The 20337-nt window shown below is 42.0% G+C and overlaps 1 protein-coding gene across 7 annotated transcripts in view; it reads right to left on the bottom strand.

Annotated features, from left to right (window-relative positions):
• Positions 1-19232, bottom strand: part of SMAD2 (SMAD family member 2) — an 84099-nt gene extending 64867 nt beyond the window's left edge. For 3 of the 7 annotated variants that reach the window (XM_030336987.3, XM_030336992.3, XM_030336993.3), the window contains exons 1-2: positions 19105-19232; positions 18691-18776 (exon numbers count right to left, since the gene is read on the bottom strand). The gene's annotated coding sequence lies outside the window, so the exon portion shown is untranslated. Of the gene's footprint in view, positions 1-1237; positions 1249-18690; positions 18777-19049; positions 19067-19104 lie in introns of those variants that run through there. The other 4 variants (XM_036064318.1, XM_030336989.3, XM_030336990.1 and 1 more) reach the window with 4 other exon arrangements.
• Between the last annotated feature and the right edge of the window lie 1105 nt (positions 19233-20337).

The following is a 20337-nucleotide window of genomic DNA, read 5'->3' as shown; positions in this document are numbered from 1 at the left end:
AAAGAAATATAATTCTCAAAAAAGGACTTTGGATTCTCAAAAGACCATTCTCAAAATGGTCTTCCAACTGAAGACACTTGGGCCTTGGGACAGTTTGCTAGAAAATAACGATCACAACCTAATAAATAATCCTACTCATTCCCTCAAAGGGGAAGAACAATTAATGAGGTTAAGGTCCCCAGCCCCAATTCAGGACACTGTCCCAAGGGTCTCCCAGAAGAGCCAACACCGTATGCCAAATTTCATAAATTTATCCAGCCAATGGGTACATTTCTTTAGGGACATCTCCTGGAACCATGTAACAATGCTGCCCTGGCACTCTTGAAAGTCCAGCTGTGGTTTAGACACTAAAAATGTGAAGGGAGCCAATAAGCAGGATTCTGTGACTTTCTTTAGCAATACAGCAGACATGGCGAGAAGGTGAGGTTTGCCCAGAGCTAGGGATTTGCAAGGTAAGTAAAGAACAGCGAGAACTTGAGTAGCACGGTTAAGCTGTCTACAGTGGTTGACTCTATATACTACCCATAAATAAGCAAGCCAGTACACAAAACTACAACTTGAAAAATAAAGCACACACACAAAATTCCATCAAACACATGTAATAATCCACCGAAGCAGATGTTTGGGACTACCGGGCAGCCAAAGGTATACCTGCCTATCTGTGGCTTCTGCTGAATTCCTCCTCTGCCACAAAGCATGCTAAAGGGGAGCCAGCTGTGTAAACCTCAGGACCATGTGACATAGTCTTTTTGGAGCACAGAGAACATGCTGATTAATTCAACCTTCAGAAGGGAGAGGATCACAAAAGGGACACCAGAGCAGAAGCCTAAGAGGAGAGAGAGAACATCAGGCAGAAAGTTCAGCATGTTTCCAAAGAGTTTCCAGGAGTTACAAAATCCGCAGGTATCGCTACAATATGGGGTAGAAGGAAACAATGTGGTAGGCACGCCGCAGGGGAGGGGAAGGCCAGCCCAGAGCACAGAGCCAAAGAGAGTCTCCTCCTTCAGGTATTTCCAAGACAATTCACCACCCCGATGAGGACATTCCCCGGAAAAGGAGGACTCAGACAACTGCCACTAACCAACCAAACTGAAGAGCGTGTAGTGGCACACGAGTCGCTGTCTGGAACCCAGAAAGAGAAGCAAGTCTGACGGCTACGGTTTACGGGGTCACTACTACACAGGCCTTAGTGTAAGTCACCGTGCCCCCCATGTGACCAGAAGGCAGCACCGAAGACCGCAGAGGCTCAGGAGAGGGTAGTCGGCACACAGACAAGAGTGTGCCCAAGCAAGGCAGACAACCGTCCCTGCTGAAAAAAGCAGATGCAGCCAGTCTCGAGGCTCGGTTTCTGAAGACTCTCCGGGTCCGTCCCAGCCCCACACCCATTTTACCCTTAGAACAAAACTCTGAGTTCCATGAGGGGGTCCCTGTTCCTTGTTAAAAACTGATAGAACAAACAAAATACAACAAGAATTTGTCTGAAAGGATCTATACCTTTGGTTCAAGGTTAATTCACTTGAACTTGGTTAATCCACTTATGAGAATTCAGCCTAAGAAAACGAATAAAAATTAAACTGTATCATCAGCAAAACTGAAAGGGATTCTCAGTGGTAGTAACAGGTAGTAACAGAAACCCTTCTTCTGGGAGAAATGTTTCTGAGGTCAGATGTATTCTTGGGAATCTAAGTTTTCTGTGAAACCTTTCTAATTTTATTTCTTCATGGGAATAAATACCCGAAAAGTTTAAGCCTATTCTGGGTCATCTGTGAGACCTCACGGCCTAGTAGAACCACACAATCTCCGCATCCCATGTCTTAGAAAAAGTTATGAGCACTTTGGAACAATGTAACTACCGAACGTTAACAGCCTTCAGTCGTCATGTCTTTGTAACCAGGGCTGGCTGACACCTGGCTAATTATCTCCAGAGAATTTTTAAAGTATTCGGTAAAATATTTTTCAGGAATGCTGATAATACATTTCAACCAGTTGCACGTTTTAAATAGCTAAGATATATTTAGCCAACAGTCTTGAAATGAAATGTTAATAGACTGAATTTAGGTTTTTACAAGGTATCCATGTCAATATGCTCCAAGTTGAAGACAAAATGGAATAAGAAAACTAGATTTATGATCAAGTTATTGAAAAATGAGTCATTTACGGAATATACAGATTTCCTTCCATAGTGTGGCAGCAAGCTCTGTACTGAAATTAGATTTTTTTTTTTTTCAACATCTGCAGTAAGTGAAAAACAAGTTCAGATACTAATTCTGTTCCTAATTCCAGCAATAAATGAGACTTACAAAGCAGGATTCATTACAACAGGAAGGCTTTATCTGTACAGCTCAATAAGAAACCTTATCGAGTGATAGATCAGTAAAACTAGGATTCGAAGATTACTCACTGGAAAGTTTCAGTTAAGTAAAAGGTCTGATTATCCTGAACTCAAAAATAAAGCCTTCAAGTTATTAATCACTGTATAACATAGTTTTACAAATAGGACTCTCTACGTATTTTATTAAACTATAGTTCATTTCTTTGAGCCTTCAACGCTGCTCTTTGTTTATTGTTTTTATTCTGATATAAACCTGATCACTTAATATCGATTTTAAAAAACCTCCAAATCCTGAGAATGTCTTCTCATTTTCCTATACCGTCTTCTAGAGTACACAAATTTTTACTTTAGACTCTTTTAGGACACACTTTGCTTCTTTCTAAAGAAATTCCTGGGGCGCCTGGGTGGCGCAGTCGGTTAAGCGTCCGACTTCAGCCAGGTCACGATCTCGCGGTCTGTGAGTTCGAGCCCCGCGTCGGGCTCTGGGCTGATGGCTCAGAGCCTGGAGCCTGTTTCCGATTCTGTGTCTCCCTCTCTCTCTGCCCCTCCCCCGTTCATGCTCTGTCTCTCTCTGTCCCAAAATAAATAAACGTTGAAAAAAAAATTAAAAAAAAAAAAAAAAAAAAGAAATTCCTTCCTGCCCCCAAGCACCTAGTGCTTACTTTATGACACAACAGGTTAGTCTCAGAATCAGGTAATTAAGCATTAACTCAATTCTAAGCATCCTACCATTACTCACGAATGAGGAATCTGAGGCGTGAAGGCTCCTGATGTAAAGATATCCCTCTCTAGATATTCTTGTGGAAGTTTTAGTACTGCTTTTCACATTTAAGTTTCCAACATACCAAGAATTTGCTTTTGGTTAAGGCGTGAGATAATGACCAAACATCTCCTGTAGGACAGCCTACTTTATCAGGGCGGTTAGTTTATCTTTCCTTTAATAATCCACGTGGCTCTTGTCACAAAGCAAATCCCTAGAAACCAACGTCTGACTGCAGGCTTTGTATTCTATTTATTGTACTTGTTCACACCTACACCAGAATCCCAATGTTTTACTTCCTACGGCTCTCTAGGAAGCTGATCATCTGCAGGGTGAGTCCCTCTCTCCTCGTTTTTCAAACGTATGTTAGTTATCTTTAAAGTCCCACAGGATTGTGATTACATCACTTTGTGGAGAACCAACATGTTTATAATATTGAGTATCCCTATTTATGCAAATGAGGTATTTCTATTTATTTTGAACTTATGATCCATCAGTAAGTTGCAGAATTTTCTCCGGAAAGGTCTCACACATCTTGTTTAATTTGTTTATTCTTCCAAGTACTTGGGTTTCATTGTGAATGGGTGTCTTATCTAAAAAATTAAATATTTCAGTCATACCAAAAAAAAATATGGAAACACCCTTGGGCCTCCCACCCAGCTCTGTCAACTCTTAGCATTCTGGGGTATTCTGACCAGATAGAAGAAATAAGACATGATAGATGGATAGAGCTCAAATCCCCCTAGCTACCCCTTTCCACTTCCATTCCCCTCCTCCTTGCTTCTCAGAGATCACTGTCATCCTGATTTTCCCCTGTTGTCACTTAAATGGTTTGGGTACATACTGTACCCCTAAATTCTTGCACATTTTATAAATTTCTATGACACATTAACACCGCTGTCACTTTGCTTTTTGCACTATTACTATCCACATTGATACATATATAATCCTCAACTCTAGCTCATTCATTTCAGCTGTCATAGAGCATGCCACTGTGTCACTATTACAGCTCACTGTCCATTCTCCTTTTGATTCCTATTTAGATCGTTTCCAATTCTCCACTCTTACGAGCTGCCAGGAGTAGTCTGTGTACCTTCTTACACGTATGTGAGAGCTGTTCAGGGGCAGAAACTTTCAAACTTCTTGATCAAAAGAGCAGACCTGCAGTGAGAAATACATCAGTCTCTCTCAATTAAAACAGACATTTTACTGTATGTCACCCTCTGCTATTTCTCTAAATTGAGTGTCGTGAACCACTGGTGAACGTGAAATCAATTTGGTTGGTTCTGAAAAATTCCTTTTAAAAAGCAAAAGAGAGGTGCCTGGGTGGCGCAGTCGGTTAAGCGTCCGACTTCAGCCAGGTCACGATCTTGCGGTCCGTGAGTTCGAGCCCCGCGTCGGGCTCTGGGCTGATGGCTCAGACCCTGGAGCCTGTTTCCGATTCTGTGTCTCCCTCTCTCTCTGCCCCTCCCCTGTTCATGCTCTGTCTCTCTCTGTCCCAAAAATAAATAAACGTTGAAAAAAAAATTTAAAAAAAAAAAAAAGCAAAAGAAAAAATAGACAAAAATTAAGTATAAAAAGTAGAGACAATAAAATAGAAAACAGTACACTTAATTATTTTAAAATTTTAATTGTTCTTATCACACGTAAGATACATTTTCCAAGAGGGTCTGTAAAAAACATACGAAAGCCACTGCCTTGGGACATATGCCAAGGAGCAGAAAGGCTGCAGAGTAGGCCATGCACACAGACTCTACGAATACTGTCAACACGGTTCTAGCAACTGTCACTCCCACCAGGGAAGTAGGAGTTCCTCTTTAGCCCCACGTCACCAACATTTGACATTATTTAGTCCCTTGGAACTTTTGCCAAAAGGATGGGTGTGACACGGAGGGTTGCTGATGTTTTGCACTTCCCTGACTACTAAGTCGTCTCAGGATATTTTCATGTTTATTGACTTTTCAGGATTCAATTCCTTTGAATCATTTGTTCATGCTCACCATCTTTTTCTTAAATTACGGGACTGATTTATAGATTCTGGATAATAACCTTTTGTTAATTACACTTGCCACATCTCTTCACCCAGCAAGTGACTTTTGGTGGCTTTTTACACTAAGATTTCACTTTAATGTGCTCAAATTTAATCAATATTTTAAATATTACGTATAAATGGGTATCTTTTTTTTTTTAATGAAGTGGGTTTTTTTTTTTTTTAACGTTTGAGAGAGAGAAAGAGAGAGAGAGAGCACGAAAGCGAGCGAGCGGCGGAGGGACAGAGAGAAAGGGAAACACAGAATCCGAAGCAGGCTCCAGGCTCTGAGCTGTCTGTGAGCAGAGCTCAACGTGGGACTTGAAATCATGAAACACGAGATCATGACCTGAGCTGAAGTCGGATGCTCAACAAACTGAGCCACACAGGTGCCCCTAAGTGGGTATCTTCTTAAAAATCCCTCCATATGTTGTCATCTTTTAAAAGTCATAAAGTCTCAAGTTTTGCTTTGTGTATTTTGGTGTATGTTGTGAGGTAGGGATCTTTCCCTCCCCAACAAAGATAACCAAGTATACGAGTACTATATATTGAATCTTCCTTAGCAGTTACAATGCTACTTGTGTTTCTGGGTCCTTTTCTTTTTTTCCCAATTAATCTATATTTAAGGCAAATACCATCATGTCTTAACTACTAAAGTGAAAGTATATTTCTTGATATTGGAGAAAGTGACTTCTTTCACCTCCTGGGATTTTAATTGGAATGACACCAAATATACGAGAAAGAAAACTGACATATATAATAGTGTCTTCCATTCATAAACACAAGTATATACATCTCCCTATAATTATATGAGCCTTAAAATTTTCTCCATTAAGGTCCCACACATTTTGGCTTTATTTTTTCCTAGGTATTTTACAGTTTGTGTTGCCATTTTAAATGGTGACTTTTAAAAATTTAAATTGTCGCTGGTATACAGAAATGCATGGTATTTATGTATTGGCTTTAAAAATCAACTTTATTGAGGCTTAGTTTGCATACAATGAAATGCACAGATGCTAAATGTATAGTTTGAGGAGTTCTGACAAATATATACATCCACACAACCAGCATCCTAATCAAGATATAGAACCATTTCCACCATCTCATCAAGTTTTCTTGTGTCCCTTTTCAACTTACCCTCCTCACCCATTACTGATCTGATTTCTATCAAAGTAATTGTGCCGGTTCTAGAAATTCATATAATTGGAATCATGTCATATGTACACTTCTGTTTTTTTTTTTTTTAACCAACACCCTTTGCTCAAATTAAGCAAGTTCTCTTATACTCCTAGTTTTCTAAGAATCAGTACAGAATTTAATCATATGCTATTTTCCCCTTCACCCATCAAGATTATCATTTGGCTTTTTTCCTTTGATGTGATTTCATTTCTGGGTTTTCTTATGTTTAATCATCTTTACATTCCTGTGACACACCCTGACTAGCTATGGTTTTTTAAGCAAATACTAATATTTTACCTAAAATTTTTATTGCCATGTTCATTAGTGAGATGTGGCCTATTCATTTCCCTTTGCCTAGTACATTCGTCCCATCAGGGGTATCTAGATTGCAGTAGCCTAACAAAATCATGTTTTCTGTTACTTCCTAGAACATTTCGTGTAAGACTGAAATCATGGATTCTTCGTATGTTCTATACAACTTGCCCATCTGGGGTTTTCACTTGGGGTTTGGTTTCTTGGTTTTGGGTTTTTATTTAATTTTATTTTGGTGTAGGTAGTTGTCTAATTTAAGTTTTTAAATTATAATCTAGTCAAGTTTCTTATTCTTAAGCCAATTTTAGTAATTTATTTTACAAGAAATTGTGCATTCTGTTTTCAAATTTAAAGGCAAAAAGCTGTTCACCGTGTTCTCAGCTTTAAAATCTCAATTTGTCTGTAGTCATATCCCCTTTTGACTTCTAATGCATTTGTGCCTTTTTTTCCTCCTCTATCAATCTTGGCAAACGTAGTCTTTTCAACTTGGCACCTTTGGTTCAGTCGATCCGATTATAACTTTTTTTTTCATTAATGTTTCTCAACTTTATTTCCTTCCTTTTCCTAACTCATCACATTGTATAGTTAACGCATTAGTCTTTAGTTCTTTAGTAACAAACATTTCCTTGTGAATGTGATTAGTGTCCTTATAAAATAAACCCTAGGGGGGGGGAAAAAACCAAAAACCCTAGGAATCCCCTTGTCCCCTTCCACCAGATGAAGGTACAGCAGACAGCGGTCTAAGAAGTAGGAAGCAGGTCCCCACCAGACACCAAATCTGCTGGTGCCCTGAACTTGGACTTCAAGCCTCCAGATCTGTGAGAAATAAATTTGTTTTTATAAGCCACCCAAGTCTATAGAATTGTTACAGCAGACCAAAATGGATTCAGACATAAATTCTAACGTCTAGTGTATATTTTTTATTCCTTTACTTTGAAACTATGTCATCATACTTTTAGTTGTGTCTACTAATAAAAAGCATTTGAGGTTTTTTTTTTTTTTTTTTTTTTAAGTTGCCACTGTCCTTTAACCAGCAAGCTTTATTAAAATACCTGGGCCAATTTTCTATCATCTTATTTTGTGTTTTGTAATTCTTCTGCATCTTCTTTGCTTTTTCCTCCTTTTTTGCCTTCTGTTGGAATGATCAAATTTCTTCATTTCCACTCCCTCATCCTCATTTGGAGATATACATTCAATTCCAATTCTTTTTGGGGGGAAAGGTGGGGAGATACCCTTAAAAATTTTTTTAATGGAAAACTTTCATCAGTAGGTTGCAGGTGAAAACACAGCTTACTAAAAAACCATAATAAAGGAATTAGAAAAAGACAATCTCATGCAAACAGAGAAGGGTAAAAAAGAAAGCAAGTAAAATTTTGATAACTGGAAAATGAATGGATGAACAGATCAGAGACTACTAACTCTACTAACTCTAAGCGAGGTATGGGGAAACATCCTGATTTTCACAGCAGAATCCTCAAAGGGTTAAGTAAAAGACAGCACTAGTCACAGCAAAAATTGAGGGCTCTGAGAGGGGAGATGAAAAAGGCAGGATTGGGTGAGAGATATCTGAGAAGCAATTAGATCCTGAGATGTGCTCTCCAACTCTATGTCACTAAGTACCTGTTCCTGTTCCTCTCCCTCTCTAGAAGACTAAATGTTTATTCTCAGCAGAAAGTAAAACAGTCTCACTGGACTAGGAGATGGCCTGGGGATCACCGGGAAAAGAGAGGGAGTAAATGAACGCGAGTACACTGCATGCTGAACGCAGACTCCCAATCCCTTCCTCCACTGGGTTCTGGCTCCCAAAATACTAGCAGCCAGACCTTTACCATTTAGTCAGATCAAGACTCTGGGGTGCCTGACCCAACCGAGGAGAAAAGAAGTACAGATACTAATACTGAGAGTTTACCAACAAACAGCCCACACAGATTACTCTACACTGAAACTGAAAGGAGACAAGCCTCACCCACAGGCTCAGTTTTCAATCGGCTTTTTGGACTCCTACCTTCGTAATCAAGGATGACTCTCATTATCTGAGGAAAAAATGGCCCAAACCTGAAAAACGCAACTCAAGAAATTTGAGACCATACAGAGAGAAGAAATCATTGTAAAAATCATCAACATAGCTAGAGAAATGAGGGAAGACAAGAGCAACCCTGAAGCAAGTGCAGCATGCTTTATAAAAGAAACATTAAAAAAATTAAAGAGCTTTGGATAGCTTGAGAGTTCTTGATAGCAGAAAGGGCAGACATCAATAGAAGGGTTGGAAAGGTAGAGGAAATCCAGGTAGAGGAAATCCAGAAAGTACAACAGTAGGATGAAAAATAGTAGAAAAAGTGAAGAGGACTGAAGGACTTAATTCAGGAGGTCCAATGTCCAAAGAGGACTTCAGAAAGACATTAGAGATAACAGCGGGGCAGGGGTCAATCAAAGAAATCAAGAAATACTCCCTGAACCGAAAGACCTAAAGGGCCAATCGAGACCTCAGGACAATAGAAAAGAACACACCCACATACATCCAGGTTGGTGGCTGTGAAACTTCAGAATGCTACTGACAAAGAAAAGTCTGAAGTCTCCTAGCAGAAACAACAAGTTATTTTAAAAAGAATCACAATAGCTTTGGTTTTCTCAAGAGTAACAGTGTAAGTGAGGTCAACAGAGCAATGCCTTCATAATTCGGGGCAGGGGGACTACTTCCACCCGAGAATTCTATTACCCAACCAGGGTAGAATAAAGGTATTTTCGACATGTAACATTTCCAGATATTTACCCAACACATTCCCTCTCAAGGAAAGTCTTGACAGACATGTTTCATTAAAAGGAAGGAGAGCCAAAAGAATAAGGGATCTAACAAAGAAAAAAGGTGAAGGAACCTCATAAGATGACCAAGAATGAAGAGGGATCCCAGGATGACTGCTGTGTCCTAGGTATACAGGCAACCAATGCAAACTGGAGCAAGTTCAAAAATATACAGCCAAGAATAATGCCAGGCTTCTCTCCAAAGTGCACAAACATCATAAAAGTCAATGGAAGCGTTGTGATGAGCCCCACAACGGTCATCGTAAATGATTAAGAGTAAATGATACAGTAAAGAACCACCCGATACCTCTCTTTTAACCACCACCTTAGCAAGAGATTTCTGCTCCCACAGACTACAATGCAAAAGAAGAAAAAAACTGCCTGAGAAATTCTCACGTATTCATACATGTCTGTATACACGTGCAATTTCTTTAGACCAGGGCTGCCCAACAGAAATAGGATGCCATCCACACATAATCGTAAATTTTCTACTAGCCACATTAAAAAACTAAAGTAAAAATATAAAATTAATCATTTAAATAATTTAATAATTTAATCCCACTATATCCAAAATTACTATTTCAATGCACAATCAGTACTAAAAAGTAAAATACTTTACATTCTATTTTTTGTTCTAAATGTTATAAATCTCCTGTGTATTTTCCACTTGCTGCCCATCTCAGTTCTGACTCGCTATATTCCAAGTGCTCGGTGGCCACATGTTGGGACACAGCAGCTCTAGAATGATACACCAGAAAGAAGCTCATACAGTGGTTCCCTTTCTGGAAAGGAGAACTGGGGAGTAGGAGGTGGGAGTTTTCAGGGAGACTTACTTTTCATTATTTACTATTTTGTTCCTTTTGAATTTTGCACCATATTCATGTACTACCTACTCAAAAACATGAATAAAGTCCATTCCATAGAATAAATACATAAACGTAGATATCCTTTGACCTGCTTCTAGAAACCTACCTCATGTATGTGTAAAATGATGAATAAACTAAGTTTATTTGTTGCGACACTGTTTTTAATACCCTGAGACTGGAAATAACCTAAATGTCCGTCAACAGAAGACTGGTCAAATACATTACAGCACCCATACAAAATAATACTCTGAAACCAAAGTAAATGGGTACTCATTATGTACTGACATGGAATAATCTATAAGATGATTATATAAAATACGTGACCCTTTGTCCTAAAAAGTAATATATGCACAAAGTTGCTCATATATGGACAGAATTACTGGAACATTACCCAAAAACCTAGTAACGTTACTAGCCTTTGGAAAGGCAACTGGGTGGCAAGGGACAGGTTCGGAAAGAGACTTTTCACCATATATCCTTTTGTACCTTTTGAATTTTGAATGGTAATAATGTATTACCTATCTTAAAAGCCCCTCATTCTGCATCTAGCTGGTATCTTTTTATTTACCATGTTTGGTCTTCATGTGGTATGTAAGTTCATCTATAAAGACTAGTGTTTTTCTAGTTTCTTCATAGACAGCTTTGAGGCTTGTTTTTCCCAGAGGCCAGATACTTGAATGACACTGAAGTAGTTTTTATACATACACACACACTTAGCACATAGTTCCCAGAGTTATATCATTACAACTTCATCCCTAGCAACTGGATTCGTTAGTAAACTCCCCGAAGTCAGCTTTTCCTGAACACTGACTGATTTCCAAGTTTCTGGTACCTGGAAACATCTCTCTCCCTCTCCTCCCTTCCTTTCCCCCTCCCTCTCTAGATCAACTATATACATAAGAGAAAAAATATATATACCCAAGGAAAACTCTTACATCTTATTCAACATTTATAGCAGGTGGAATGGGCCTAATCTGTGTCTGCTTTGGCATGTCTGTGTGATTTTAAGAAATCTAAGTAAAGAAGAGTTTAGTCAATAATGACAAACACTGGAAAAAGTAGCATGATAACTAAAAAAGACTGCTAAACTTGGCTGTTCAGAATTCACTGGTAACTTCTGAAAGGGAGGTAGGAAACGAATATGAAAGAGTGGCAAAAAACGTTTCCAAGGTTCAAGTGTAGAACAAAGGAAGTGATTAAATATAGAAAGCAAATGTAGGTTTCAAATATCTTCAAATTACAAATACAAAATATTCCCCAAATACCTATATGAATTTTTATTTCAAAAGAAAGCTAGATTTTTCAACATAAAATACTTCAAATGTAATAGTGCTGTCTCAAACACCTAAGGTCCTTCCAGAAAGAGTACAAAATCACCATAAGATTTTTGACAATCCTGTTCAAACATGTGCTACACAGGTAGACAAAAACAAAAAACAAAAAACAACTAATGACCTGAATTTTGACAATGGTTTTAGTCAAAGAAATGAGGATAAAAAAAGTATTAAAAAATATATATAAAGATAGACAACAACTCATTGAAAAACAGACTTCTTGATTCTCACTGTAACTATGCTCTTTTCCAAAGCTGTAAGCCAGGAAGGAAAGACCCTGCCATTGGAAACATAAGGTGGCCCCACTAGAGAACGATGGGTGTCTTTTAAATGAAAGCAAATAGAAAACATTCATGTGTTCAATTTTATGGACTGTTAAAACCTAAAGTGAGAGCATGAATTTAACCCTGAAAGCAGGTCATTAGCTCAGTGAAAGGCCACATTACATACGGACTGCTGTGTAAAGAGACTACCTATTCTTGGAGTTCTATTCCTTTCTCCTTGAAAGAGTTGTATGGAATCTTTATGTCTGTAAGCAGCTTGTAAACATAAAATTACATGCTGGTTTATCATTCCCAGATTAAAAAAAAAAAATATATATATATATATATATCTCCAACTATTAGGAGACCACACTGGCCCAGACTCAAATCGGCATGAAGATTCAGTACTCCAAATGCCCTTCCAACTCCCAGAGTCTTGACCTGGGAGCAGCCGCTTACAGTCCTCAGGGTGTGCAAGTGCAATCAAAGCAAAGTCTAGAGAAGGCTTGATCAACAAAACTTTCTATTAAAATTAAATTTAACATTTATTTCCTCAGTTACTGCAGTCACAGTTCAAGTGCTAAGCAGCCACCTGTGGCTAGTGTCTACCGTATTAGTTCGGGTCTACAGCCAAGGTTTTTCTCCGCGATCTATTAGTTCTCAGGGGGAGCTTCAAAGGTTTCCCACGGGAGAGGACAACTGAGCAGGCAGGACTTCTGCAACCGCCCATCCCCCTTACATTTTGAGATTCTGCATAATGTTTTGTACGTTCTGGGTGCTGTTGTGCGCATACAGGGGTGGGTGGGTGTGTGTGTGTGTGCACGCGCGCGCGAGCGTGCACGTGTTAAGTCTGAAAACTACTGGCTTAGAGCAGAAATGACGTACAAACCTCAGACCAAAGCTGAACCCTCTGATACTTAAAACAGTTTATAAATAAAAGTTTAAATGGCCAGTTTACATGAACTACTGCCTAACCACCTGTCTGTGAAGTAAAAGGCTGGTCTAAGCATGGAAAATTTGCATTCACTGCCACAGATAGAACATCTCTAGTCAACAAAAAAGTTTCCATAGGTCATTCAAATCAAGGGAGAAAGCTCACGGCCCTGCTTCCATTGTAGCATTTATCAGGAGTTTATTCTGTGAACTTTGCAAATCAGATTCGCCGCCCCATATTTTGTAAAGAAGCATGAGATTAAAACAGAGCATTTCCTTAATATTCACAAAAGTTTAACCATTATCTTTTTTTTTTTTTTTAACATTTATTTATTTTTGAGAGACAGAGAGAGACAGAGTATGAGCAGAGGAGGGGCAGAGAGAGAGGGAGACACAGAATCTGAAGCAGGCTACAGGCTCCGAGCTGTCAGCACAGAGCCCAACGTGGGGCCCGAACTCACAAACCGCGAGATTATGACCTGAGCCGAAGGAGGACGCTCAACTGACTGAGCCACCCAGGCGCCCCTAACCATTATCTCTTTCTAGAATTTTTGCAAGAGCTGAAGCAGCATATGAAAATGCACTTTACCTTAGACACAGGCAAATGACAAGATCACAGATTTCCCATGTTACTTGCTCAGATGGCATCTTTTTTGAATCAAGGTAATGAACTTGATGGACTTCCAATGGCTCCCCCCAAGATTATTCTTCCTTACCAACTGAACACATTAAGCCTGAAACTATGCCCTCCCCCAAAATGGAAGGGAGTTAGGAGGAGGACACCAGATTTAAGGAAATGCAGGTTTTCAGAGGCAAACTGGGCACATGTACTGAACAGATAGCAACTAAAGTCTACGCTTACTTTCCGCTGCTCTCATCCTCAGGCCAAAGTAATTCCAGATTTTGAAAAATTACAGGACTAAAAAAAAAAAAAAAAAGACAAAAAAAAAAAAAGAAGGAAAAAGAAAAATCACAGGACTACCTAGAAGAATTAGTGACCATTTCATATGACAATGAAATAAACACACAAATTTTAATGGGATTAAAATCACTCACTAGGATCTCTGTTTTCTTAAGAGCCCAAACTAAAGAGATCTAAATTACCAGGCACCAGCCCTACTACTGTGGCTCAGTTACATCTAAGAGGAATGTACACCCTGTGTACTCTAGAATGTAAGTCACAGAATTAGCTTAATATTTCTGGCTATCTGGCCAAATCAAAGGCAGTGTCTAAATCCATCTAGCTTGGCAAAATTATATTCTCCCCACATGAAATTACAGAAACTGAAGCTGAGGGCTATCCTTGACATGACTAGCTAGAATCAGCACTGAAATATGCCCTAATTGAATACATCGCAATTATAACAATCTGGAATAATGATCAAAATTGATCAGAGACAAGCCATAAGCCTCAAACTCATTTTTAAATGAGTAAGATTGAATTACTTGCGTACTACTGGAAAAAAAAAATGGCTAAGGCGATGTGTTACAAGGTCACCAATTAGCATTTAACGGAGTAGATTTAGAAAGTAACTCTTCCTGGGTAGGAAGGAGAATAATCTAAAAAAAAAAAATTATTAAGGCTAAATACTGGGTCAAAGTCACACATAAGAGGCAAGAAGCCCTCAACAGACAGGCTAGCCAACTGTCCGTACTTGTTCAGTCCTCGAAATCTCCAGCACACTCTATCTTGAAGCCTGAGTGAAATGTTTTAGCTGACACCCCTGCAGACTGACAAGGAATGACCTACTCCAAAAAAAAAAAGGGGGTGGCATGGGGTGCTACAGCACTTAGATCACCTTTCTTTACTACTGGCCTAGCATGAAAGGCTTCTCAGTCACGAACAGTGGCGCTCTAAATAGCAAAACAAATGAAAAACATCTTGCTCATAGTAGGTCCTCTGGATCTTTCACAAAACAAGTCATTCTATATGGCACAATGTTCTACCCCTTTAAGAACATTTGCTAATCATCCCAAATGACAATCTAAAGCATATTATGTAGATTACTGCACTCTTAAAAAGATTTTCCCAAACATGGCTTAAGCTAATTGATGAACATTCATTACTACGCTTTCAGGTCTGGTCCTGCACTGAATGGTCCCAGACATGCTAGTTAGGCTCTGAATATTTGTTTTGTGTCCTGTAGATTATCTCTATTATCCTCACCAGGCTGTTATCTGTTTTTTTTCTTTCGAGACACTCAGAGGCTGAAACAGTTCCCCATCCTCCTACCCCACCACCCCCCCCTCCACTCCTCTTAACCTCCCACATTACTCACAATCTACTTGTTTCTAATCTACTGTGGGTTTAGAAGCTAGATAACTTTGTTAGAAACACCTGAAATAAATGCCAACAGGTTCCGATTAAGGGTCTCGATGGCTCTCCTATCACTAGAACTTTAGCTTAAAAAGAACTGCTGAAAGCTACAACCAGAAGACATGGCGCCTGGGTGGCTCAGTTGGTTAAGGGCCCAACTCTTGATCTCGGCTCACTAAGGTCATGATCTCCGGGTTCATGAGTTCAAGTCCCATGTCGGGCTCTGCACTGATAGGGTGGAGCCTGCTTGGAAGTCTTTCTCTCTGCCCCTACCCAACTCGTGCTTCCGCTCTCACTCTCTCAAAATAAACTCAAGAAAAAAAAAAAGAAAAGAAAAAAGAAAGCTACAAGAGAGCAACAGATCACCTGGGAGGACCCTATGTCTGAGGCAATGTTCTAGGTACTTCAACCACAATCATTTAATCCTCGTAATAACCTGAAGAGGCAGGTATCCTTACAACCATTTTCAGCCAGAAAAACAAGGCTCAGGAGTTAAGCAATTTGCCCAACATAGTAACTGAGAAACCAACTATTAGCCTGTCTCTCTGATGCCACAACCCATGGCCGTCCTACTACATGAGATTGTAGCCCAATCCTTATTCTCGATGTCGGTCATTGTCTTTGCACTTTATTTCCAATTCTTTCACTGGAATGTGTCTGATGCAGGTTTGCTTTCTTTCTCCAGCCACTTTCTATAACTAAAGGGCAATGGATAGTCAAACTAAGGCCGAAGGAAGTTTAGCTCTACAAGTGTTCACCTGTTCAGCAACAAATGTGTTTCTGAAACACTGGCCACATCCTCAGTTGTATAGATAGTGAAAAACTGATGACAAGCTCCTCCCCAAACTACAGACTGTTCCCAGTGACACTATGAGTTAACACTTGTCTTCCCTGGTAATGTCCTCTACGGTAAAGTATGCAACGCAAGCATACTTTAGAAACTGGCCCAGTAACATATCGCAAGCTCCCTCAATTTGTACGATAAAGTGATTTCCTTACTCTGAAGACTGGAGGACAAGGCAGGAGATAGAAGGAGTTTCTACTTTTTTCTAATTCCATTAAGGAACAGGGGTATACTTGTTCCCTGTTAGATACTTTATTGCCGAGTCCAGGGCCTGACACACAGCAAAGCCTATTTTACTTGTTGAATAAATGCTACTTGTTCAATAAATACAAGTTATTTGTTGAATAAATGTATAACCTCTCCTGAATTGGTTTTGAAATCTTTGGATTCTCACTTGTGACATACCCTTGCAATACTTAGTGGAAAACAGCTTTCATCTCACAAAAACTAAAAGCTTAACAACGGTTCCTCTCCTCCCATCAAAAGACAAGGGATCTGAAAGACATGCCCCTCTCCACCCTCTAAAAATGACTCTCATCCCAAGAACGTGAATGAGCCCCCATCTGCCGGACTGCGCCAAATACAGCTTTTATAAGCATTACAAAAACACCTGTATAAAAAAAGCTACTCTAAAACAAGGCCTTTGGAGTCCTAAAGTACAAAACCAATAGAATAAGGAGAGCATTCAGGCATTTATAGGAGCCAAAACTGAAAATATCACCTAAATACAAAAACTTAATAAATGGCTCTTTGATCAGCAGGCTATGCAGCCACATATCTCCCCTCAACATGAATATTATAACAATATGATTCTAATATTTACAATATGAAAATGAAAAGGGGACCTTTTGCCATCTTGAAATAGAAATAACCTTTGTTCCTATTAAAGAGTGACTGCTGAAATATACAAAACCAACCCCAAATTCCTACTTAGTTAAAACACATACCAGGCCTGACAAGCCACAAACAACAGGAAATTACCCCTCATGGTTTCTTACAGGACTATTATTACACGAACCTTACAGATTGTGTAGATTTGATCACTTTCGGCTAGGCACAGGTAAGTTACAACCATGAAAAAGCAAACTTTTGCTGAACACCTACAATGTAAAAGCACTTTAGAAGACACAACTACAACACATAAAAGCAAAGCTCTGAGAGCAATTTCTTACTAAACAAGCCCAGAAATGGAGATTTCCAATCACATTGATTAAAACTTGCCAATGAACTACTTTAAACTCAATTTTAACATTAAGAGTACTAAGTGAGCACTTAGACTCAACATATTCTTATTCATTACCACGACTAATTTTATGGCAAAAATTAAGGAACTTTAAAAACAAAAATCAGTGTTACTTTTCTAATTTAATATAAATGTTTGCTAAATAAACTTCTGGTTGAGAAAATTCCTCCAATATCCTGTATGGTTTTTTTAAAGCAAATGAGAAAAATCCTCAAACTAGTATACATTTATGAAATCTATTTTACATGATGTCTCCCATCTCTGTTATATCTGCTTCGCATATTTATGTATTTACATTAAAACTCCTCAAACTTCATTTAACTACTTAACTTACACTTCTATCTAAAGAAAACGTTTTAAAGGGGGTCAAAACTAGAAAAGCAAATGTATTTTCAGAGTAACAGCAAATTAATTATTTTATGTGGCTCAAGGAAAAACATCCTTACGATCAGTGATACAGGTTCAATTCATAGAAAACCAGGAAAAAAATGAAAAGGAACAAAGATTACAGAATTATGAAGAATTCTATAAATTAATTCAAATTTCAAGGAGCACTTTTGAAAGATGTAATTACTCCCAAGTTAAGTTTGTGTGACCACTTATTTATCCATTAACAGTTACTTTACATGTGTTACTTCAGAAGTTTAAAACAACCAAATTTAGGACACTCCAAACTGTAACAAACAAGACATGATTTTGATGGAAAAATGCTTCCAAACTCGTTTTACCTGGAGATGCTTTTCTAATTAAAGGTTTAATTGACAAGAAACCGGTAGTATTTAACTTTTAAGGGGTCAAGAGGAAGGAACAACAAAACCAACCTAGGTATTGTTTTCCTTTTGTTTGGGATCAAAAGGAAACCATAACCACAAAAAGGTTAAGTAAAAGCCCAAAGTACCCAACCCAAGGACAGTATCCCCCAAGAGAAAACAAAACAGTTGCAATTTGTAAACCAAGTTTGAAATACGCGAATCAATTAGCGTGCTTTCCTAAAGGCGTGTGATAAAAACTAATGGGCTCCGCTCGCAGAGCAACTTTCACAAGTGAATGCAGAAGGATCTCGGCAGAGTATCAGCCGTGTGCGTGCTTGTGAGAGTACACACAAGCAATTCAGAACTCCGGGACTATAATGGTTAACAAAGGTTACGGGGCGGGGGGGGGAGGAAAGTGGAAGCGAAGTATCGCACGCTCCTAACACGGCTTGCCAACAACTCCCGAAACGAGAGCTCCGTCCCTCCGGCTTTGAAAATCAGAACCACAAACTACCAAGCGCGTTCGCGGCGGAGGGGACGGGCCCCGGCCGGCCCCAGCTCCCGGAGGAGCAGCTCGGGCGCCGACCCCTTCCCCTCCGGGCCGTCCGGCCCCGCCACACCCCGGCCCCCAGCCCCCGCGGCCATGTGACGCGGCGAGCCTCGCCGACCCGAGCCCGACACAAACACACCCCTAGCCCCGAGGGCCCGCCGGGCGCCGCCGCTTTACCTGCGCACCGAGGCTCCGGGTCCCGCCCCGTCAGAGCCGGGGGTCCGGGACCTTTTGTTCCTTCCTCTTCCGAATGGGATGAGGGGCTGGCGGGGAGAGGGGAAGGGGCGATTGGAGGCGGAACTGAAAACACTCTCGCGGCCGCCCGGCCCGCCCCGCCCCCCAGCCACTGCCCGGCCCGCGGCCCGGCGCGCGGGGAGGGGGCGCGGGCTCGGCCACCGCCCGCCGGAGGAAGGGGGTGGGGACGCGCGTCCCGCCGCCGCCGCCCCTCCTCCCCTCAGGCGCGCGCCCGCCCGCATCCCCCACCCCTCGGGCCGCCCGGACGGCCGGGCCCTCCCCCGCCGCTCCCGCCGGCCCACCTCCGCTTCCGCCCTGCGCCCTCCGCCGCCGGCCGCAGCGGCGCGGCGCACCCACCTCCGGGCGGCTCGCTCGGCGCTCGCTGGCTGCTGGCTGGGAGCTGCTCCGCCGCCGCCGCGGCCGCGCGGTAGACCCGCCTCCCACCCCGGGCCGCGAGCCCCGCCGATTCGCCGGCGCAGCCCCGGGGCTGGCACCCTGCCGCCCGCTGATTGGCGCCCCTGGCCGCCCGTTAGGGCGCGAGGCACGCCGGCCGAGCGCAGCGCTCGGCGCGCACGGAAGACGGGGTGAGCGGAGGAGGGAAGGAAGGAGGCCGAGCACCCGGGAAGAGTCGGGGCGCGAGCGGGGTTCGGAGAGTCGCGGGCCACTACCTCCCCACCTTCTTTCCCTTTGGCCGCCCCGCCCTCCCGGCCGGACCGGCGGCGCGCGCAGCCAATCAGCGCGCGCGGTGCTCGGGGTGTGAGCCGCGCGTCGGGGGCCTCGAATCGGAAGGGAGACGTCGCTCGCTGATTGGTCCCGCCTCCCCCGTAGAGCGTGAGGCGAGGCGCGGCCGGGCGGGAGGGCTGCCGGGCGGCCGAGGATGAGGCGGAGTGGGACGCCCGCGGTTTCGGTTGACTACGTCTAGGGCGCGCTCCCACGAGGCTCTGGGAAGAGAAGGGGAAGGGGAGAGATGAGCAGGGGAAGGGAAGGCACGGAACCCGCCGAGCTGCCGACCACCCCTCACTCATCGCCTGGGCCCGGGGCCCCTCCCCGGTCTCCTGCCAGCGCCATTGGGTGGGGCCTGTGGGGGCCGCCGCCTAGTCTACCTTCCGTACTCAAGCCCGGAGTGGACACGTGCTCATCTTTTGAGGGGGCCCGGGGTCCGCCTCGGGGACAGGACGAGATGGGGCAGAAAACGGGTCCGCAGAAACCCGAGGACCCGACCCACCCTGGGCCCGCCCAGAGGCGAATGAGTGGGCGGGGCCCTCGTGGTGGTAAACGGGGCGGGGTCCGAGATGTAAATAAGCCCAAGGAGGGGATTTTTACGGGCTTTAGGAGCCAGGGTAAGGGATGCCAGGTATTTAGGTAGAACCGGAATCTTGGTTCTGTCTTCGTTAAAAATGGTGCTAGTCATGCATGCTCTGAAAGATCCTTGCGAAGTCTAAAAGATAAGCGCTTAGCACGATGCTCCCTAATTGCTGGGTTATCTTCCCTTCCTCTTCAATTCTCCGCTGATGAGGCGATGTTCTTAGGCCCCAACTTCGCACATGTGCGATACAAGGCCCTAAGCTGCTGGCTGTCCAAGGCTGGTGG

Source organism: Lynx canadensis, chromosome D3 (genome assembly GCF_007474595.2).
Source record: "Lynx canadensis isolate LIC74 chromosome D3, mLynCan4.pri.v2, whole genome shotgun sequence".
Taxonomy (NCBI): Eukaryota; Metazoa; Chordata; class Mammalia; order Carnivora; family Felidae; genus Lynx; species Lynx canadensis.
The sequence above is the reverse complement of the archived record's forward strand: the minus strand, read 5'-3'. Positions and strand labels throughout refer to the sequence as shown.